Here is a 7,199-nt window from a genome sequence, read left to right as displayed (position 1 = left end):
TGCATTTGTGCCATATACACAAGTCCTTTAGAAAAGCAAATACTTAGCTCTTTTGCAGAGATTAAACTGAGCAGTCAAACCTAGAGGAGTGAGGTGCCACTTTCATTTAGTCATTCATCTGTAGTGGTACCGTGACTCCTACTTGAATTACCAGGACTCAGCCCTGGGTTGGTTTTAACATGCTGCATTAAGAGAAAGGATAGGGCATTACCCTCCTCTTGGTCCCTGGAGTGGTGCTCTTTCTCTCTATTCCTGGCTTTGTTCTTCTCTACGTGGGCAGGGGATGCTTTTCACAAGAGGTTTTGATCTCCATTGAAAAGAAAGTATTTGCCAATAGTTACCAACCAGTGATGTCTGGGACAACATAGTTAACATCTAACCTAAGTACAGAAGAGTATCACTGAGGTATTTCAACTATCACTATATTGGAACTATTCGCCAGTGTTGGCTTTTCCACAGTATCCTCTCCAAGGTCATTCCACAATATTAGAATGAGCTTGATGTTAATATTTAATATGAAGAGATGAATTCTGACAAAAATATATTTTATTAATCCATGGGCACAAAATAATTATAGTTCATAAAACAGATGTAAGAGGGAGATTGCTATTTTTTAGATGGATGTTGTCAGTGCTGACTCGCCAAGACAGTGAATGAAGGAAAGTGTCAAAAGAGGTTACAGAGAAAAAGCTTAACCACATTCACTTGGCAGAATGTTGGTAGCGGGTTACATTTATTTATGTTCCCATATTGTACTACTATAGCATGAAATTTCCCAACACTGAGAGACATCTTCTTTGGGGGACTTCCCTCTATCTAGCATAAAATGGCATTGTTACTGCCAGTGATTGCCCACTCTTCCCTGCAGAATTATTTTTGTGATCTCCAGCTTCTGTCACTGGACACTGCTTCTGTGACTACTTACAGATATAACATTGGTACAGCATTTCTAACACTGTTTGATGTTTGTGCATGTGTGTGTGCACTAAGCTGTATTTTGACTTCCTTCTGTGGGCTACTGAGGTATTAAATGCCACATTTGACTGCACCCAGAGAAGGTCAAGCAGCCAGTGAATCAATGAATGGCATCAATTCTAGTTCATTATTCTACTGGAAATGTATCATGTCAGTCAATGCAGTGTGATTTCTGCATGCAGATGACACTGAGCATAATGAATTTGCTGTCAAGTGAAGTGGTACATTTTTGACACAGTAGTAATTTATTCCTGACGTCTCTGCTTGAGGGTAGGTTTCTTTGTCAGTTGACTTTCTGTTTTTGTAATTTAGCATTTTTGCACTTTGGGTTCTTCAGCCAATCTGTCTCCTTCCTTAAGATTATACACAACAATTTTGTGGAATGCCAGCCTGCCTACTCAACAATGAAGAGACTCCACAAAAATATATATCTAGAGAAAAATATATATTAAAATTTGTTTTGTATTGCATCAGATAATATCTGAGGGGTATTTCCTGTTTAAGCTTGCACCAACCTGTTATCATAATTAATTTTTTACACGTTGACTTCCATTCATTTGTACCTGTGACTATTTAGGCCCTGAATCAGGAAAGCACTTAAGAACATAATTAACTTTAGGCATGTGCTCGGGTCTCATTGCCCAGGCTCATATTCCTTAAATGTAGAGTTCATAATCTTTGGGTGTTACAGTTTGCAAAGTTACCATCAAGCACTGAATTTTACATATTGCCATCTGTTTTCAGTGTAAAATCAGAAGAAAATCCCCAGAATGCCGTGTATACTTTTCAAGTCAATTCAATTGGGGCTAACTACTGTAAAATAATGTCACTGCGTTCCTTATTACATATCTTACATCTTTTTTCTTTTCTTTTTTCTCATTTTCTTTTGATCTTATTTTATAGTTTTTGTTCCTTTTTTTGTTTTTTTCACTAGCATTCATTGTGTGGCCTTGATGATGCTCCTGAGCCAAGAAATGTGGTTGGTATTCTTTATATTTTATGTACTTAATATCTGACTGTTAGATCTTGCTGCATTTTGAGACTCTTCTTTGCAAGGTGCTGAAGACCATAGTGAAGAGTGCCATGTCAATGCCTACATGAAGAGAAACAATGACAACCAACACATTCAAACCAGGATGTCTAAAATGTGGCTCCTAAATTCTGACTTGGATACCAGCCTTCAAAGATGCTGAGCATCTGCTGCTCCTACTGACTCCAAGGGGGTTGCTGGAGCTTAGGACTTCTAAAAACCAGGTCACTGTCATTTAAGTGCCTAAGTATGATGTAGGTGCCTAACTCCAAACCCCCGGGATTAAAACTGTTGGCCCACAAATTTAAAAAAAGGTCATTTGTTCACTCTTTATCTCGCTTTTCCTCAAACTTTTTGCAGCCTGAAAATAACATTATGCATGCCCTAAATATTTCAACCTTTACATTTTTGCTTAGAGAAGAATCACCTATGTGCATCTCAGCAAAGCAATATGAAATTTCACCATGTGGTATAAAGGTTTAATGCAAATTTACATAGGGCCTGCCTTATACACCTGCACAAGGGAAAGGGGTGCAAGGCAGCTCTTTACTTCTCTCTGGGTGTTTCTTTCATCACCAGTTTGTATGTGAGAGGAGAAAGCTGCCACAGAGCTGCTAGGTCCCTTCCCATGCAGGTGGCTGGGATGGAGCCAGCAGTAATTTGAGTGTTGGCTCTTATCCCAACCCCTCTACGGTATGCTGGTCAGCAGAGATGAGACAGTGTGAATGGGAATGTAATGTGCACCATGTGTAAGTGTAGATGACTTACTTTTCCCCTTAGTAAGGGGAAACGGCTGAATTGTGACTCTGAAGGAGTCTGATAGATTTTTTTTGAAAAGCTTCATTATCAAACAGGTGAAAATGCATCTATGAGTAGCATTCTGGAATCCTTATCCATATCCATTGATGATCTCCAAAGATCCTGATGAAGGAATCGCATCTTCTGCCCTCTTGCTTATTCTGATTGGTGCTGAGAATCCAGTAATCTCATTAAAGTTAATGGAAACTGTGAGTGCTCAGCACTGCTTGCAATCAAATGAGAGGAGGGCAGGTTTTTTTTTAACTGCATTCGGATCTTTTGTGAACTCCACTGATGGAAATTGACTAGGGTGGGAGATGGAGATAATCAGCACCTCTCCAGGGCAAGCCCTTGATATCCAGACCTTCACATCACTATGCAGAGGAGGGGATGATAATGGTCACCCCTGAAATTTTACCAGCATATTTGATTTATGTTGAGATCCAAGTTTGAACCTGTGAACGTTCTTCTACATATTGAGGTCATGGGGACATTTGTATATTGACTTTTACAGAATATGAAATTTCAATCTAACTTCAGCTTGTTCTCTATTTGGGACTTACTGACTCCCAGTAAGATCAGTGGTTATCTCTTCATTGATGTTAATGGGAGTTGGGGCAGGTCCTTTAATATGTTGAACTGCTATGTATATTTTGTATTTTACATTTTCCCTGTGCTGTTTATTGGTCTTCAATAAAATAATGTTGGGCACTGATGGGCACAATATATTCCAATACTATTTGTTGGTTTGGTGCAAGTGAAAATAGTCTTGCTGAGATGATGAAACAAAAGAACAATGAAAAATCAAAGCTGAAGTTGAACACCAGCCACTTTTCTGGCATTGAGTAATGTTATACCTAAGAAAAGGACAATATTCTGTATTAACCATACAGTTTTGTTCCAGCTTTTTTCTTGCCTCATTAGTTAATTAATCACTGGGGTGTCCACAGATTACAGGTGACCTGTGAGTAATAAAGCAATAAGGAAGGAGGCTAAAGCATCTGTGTGGAATACCTGTCATGTGGATAAAAGTATAGTCCCACGCTATGACTGTGGTTGAGACAAAAGTTATTCTTATCCTCTGCCATGGCCCCAGTAAAGTCTTGTGGAGAGGAACTGTTTGGAGCAGTGGAGAGTCTGTTGGGATGTGACGTGCCTTAGAACTGTTTGAGTTGAGTTTTCTCACTTTGAGGAGATTTTAATCTGTTTTGCTAAAATCAAAAGAAACAGCTAATTTGGCTGGTGGTGGGTGTGAATGGGGTATTAGAATAAAAGCAATCCCCAAATCATTTTCTCTAGCAAAGTTTCATCCAATTTTGTTTAGCCCCATTTTCATTAGAGCTAGTCACAAAATGCTGAACAATTCCGCCCCCCAAAAAGATGAAAAAATATTACCATTTTAAATTTTAGAAAAAGATAGTAAAAAAAAGTTTTTTGTAAGAAAAAAAGTCACCAAACATTTTTTGCAATTTTGAAAATTAAAAATAAAATGTTGACTAGCTCTAGCTATAGTTGTAGGCCTGGTCTGTACACAATTTTTGTAGAAGTACAATTATGCCAGTTAGGAGGGTTTTTAACTGCTATAGTTATACTGATACAATCGCTAATGTGGATGCAGTCATAGTAGTATAAAGGTGCCTTATACGGATATAGCTTATTCCCCTTCCCATACAGGAATAAGCTATCTAAGGGTATGTCTTCACTACTGGCTGGATCAGCGGGCAGCGATCGATCCAGTGGGGATCGATTTATTGTGTCTAGACTAGACGCAATAAATTGATCCCCGAGCACTCTCCCGTCGACTCCTGTACTCCAGTGCTGTGAGAGGTGCAGGCAGAGTCGACGGGGGAGCAGCAGCAGTTGGCTCACCGTAGTAAAGACACTGCAGTAAGTCGATCTAAATACGTCGACTTCAGCTGTGTAACTTAGATCGATTACCCCCCCTCCCCTCAGTGTAGACCAGGCCTTAGTACATTTATAGTAGTAGTATTACATCTGCACTGGGGAAGTTGTACCACTTTAACTACTCTGGTATAGCAATACAACTTTTGTGTGTAGAGAAGATCTTAGTCATCTTAAGGGAACTGCATTCAGATAACTTTTAGCTGAATTCTTGCACCTCATAGTGAAGACAAGCAGGGAAGTTTGAAGTCTATTAGTGATGCCAATCTTTGATGTTTTCTGTTGTAAAGACAGGAGGATCTCCACCCTTTAAGAAGTTATGATGTTTGGGTGCTTGGGATGGGTGCCAACATAAATTTCTAAATAAAGCACATTTAACTTATAATGTTCTCTTTGTCCTGTAGGATATTAAAAGAGCCTATGGAGCGAACAACTGAATCCATGTGCAAAAACCAGAAAATAATTATTTGAGCAGCTTTAAATTGGAGCATTTTTGTCATGAAACATTTGCATAATACTTCAAGCTGCAAGATATTTGAATTAAAATTAGGAATTTTATAAAGATATAGTTTCAAACTGGAATGATTTGATAATCAGATAAGGACCAGCACACCATGAACGCTAAAAAAATCTATACAGAATTTACAAAAAAGAATCAAACACTGGGAAAAAATATCAAGTGCAATTACTGGCTGCTTTGTGAACTATTATCTACCAAATGGTTTTATTATAATACCATGTCCTTTGTGTCTCCATATTGCATGCTTTCAACAAAGGTGGTTTGTATTTCACCGAAGAACTACAGAAGCTCCTTTTAAAAATATATATATATATAAAAGTTAAATGCTGACAATAAATGCCATAGTAAATATCTGAAGGGGGAAAAACTGTACAAAATTGGAAATAGAGATTTAAAAACACACTGGTAAAATTCATACTAAATTGTTAAAGTCTGAAACCACCCAGATAGGAAAAGAGAGGAAATCACTGTTTAGAGAAAGCAACCGAATAGGTGAAGTGGAGTTCTCAGAAGTTAGTGGTTGACTCTGAGACATGGAGAGGTTAACATGCAGCAACAGAAGAAGCTAGAATCGTTGGATAAAGTAAAACTGTGGGGAGAGTAGGAGTTGCATCAGAGAATCAAATCTTTGAATGCCACTTGAAAATTAAAGCAATCACTTAGAAGGATTTCCTTTGGAAGAATGAATGATCTTGAGATGAAATGGAAGCTCAGGAAAGCACAACATATGACTCTGCAGAGCAGGCAGTACACCACAGTCAATTATGTCTTAAAGCATGAAGAGGAGATTGACCTAAAATTTCAACATAGGAAAGGAATAGGAAAGTAGAGGAACATGAAGCTAAAAGAAATATCTGAAAGGGAATACGAAGAGAAACACAATAGGCTCCTGGGGGAAATAAAGGGAAAGTATAATGACATTAACCACAAAGAAGTAAACATGACATTACCCCAACCAACAGAGTTAGATAAACACAAATGCTAACATTGACCATTTGAACTAGCAGACAAAATGAAATTACAGATTAAAAATAATCAGATATGGGGAAAGTTGATAAAGGTGGATAGTGATTAGAAAGTCAACAGAGATTCTATAGTCAAAGGAAGGAAAATAAATTATAATGCATTAGATCTGGAAAGACAGTATCAAGAAATAGAGGTCGTTCTCATAGTTTCTAGCACTTGGGAGGCAGGATGAAAATGATAATGACAAAAAAAACTGATGGAAAGGTATATGATTGGAGCTGAATACTGGATGTAAAAGAGGACTAGAAATCTCAGAGTAGGAGGATCCACCTAGATATTGGTTGGGCTATGAAATAAGATGAACATAGACTTCAAATGAAGATATCAGTCAGGATTAGCTGCTGAAGAAATCTGAGACTCCAAGAAGCTTATTATGCAAGAAAAACTGGCTTATGTGGGGAACTAAACAGAAGGAAGATGATTTGTTTTAATGACACAAAGCACAATTGAATTTATATACAATCAAGCAAGTCAAATGCATGATCCAATAGGCTGGAAAATTCTGACCCCCCTACAGTGTGCATGAATCAAATAGAAAATGGAGTTTAGAGAACGTGTCTTTTTAAACGATAGAGAAATTTCCTATCTAATTTAAAGACTTCAGCAGTGCAGTGATGGAACTTGGAACGAAGACGTCTTCACTGCAAAAAGATGTTTAGGCATTAAAAAGGAAGGACATAACTTGACGCTGTTGAAGAAAGCCAATACCTAAAGCAGGTGATGGGGAAAAAGCAAGGAGAGTACAATGGAAAAGTGCATTTCACATAGAAAAGAAACAGAAACTCTGCTTGTTTATCACCACTTTGGAAATAAAACTAAAAGCACAAGAACAAAACTGTCACTCAGCATTTGGTTCAGCAGAAAGTGCTCTGGAAGGACAGGAGATGGTCTCATTGCAAAGCAGCAAAAGTATGGAACAGGTTTGTTTTTGTACCTTTTAATTCTTGT

This window comes from Mauremys mutica, chromosome 5 (assembly GCF_020497125.1).
Source record: "Mauremys mutica isolate MM-2020 ecotype Southern chromosome 5, ASM2049712v1, whole genome shotgun sequence".
NCBI classification, from domain to species: domain Eukaryota; kingdom Metazoa; phylum Chordata; order Testudines; family Geoemydidae; genus Mauremys; species Mauremys mutica.
The sequence above is the reverse complement of the archived record's forward strand: the minus strand, read 5'-3'. Positions refer to the sequence as shown.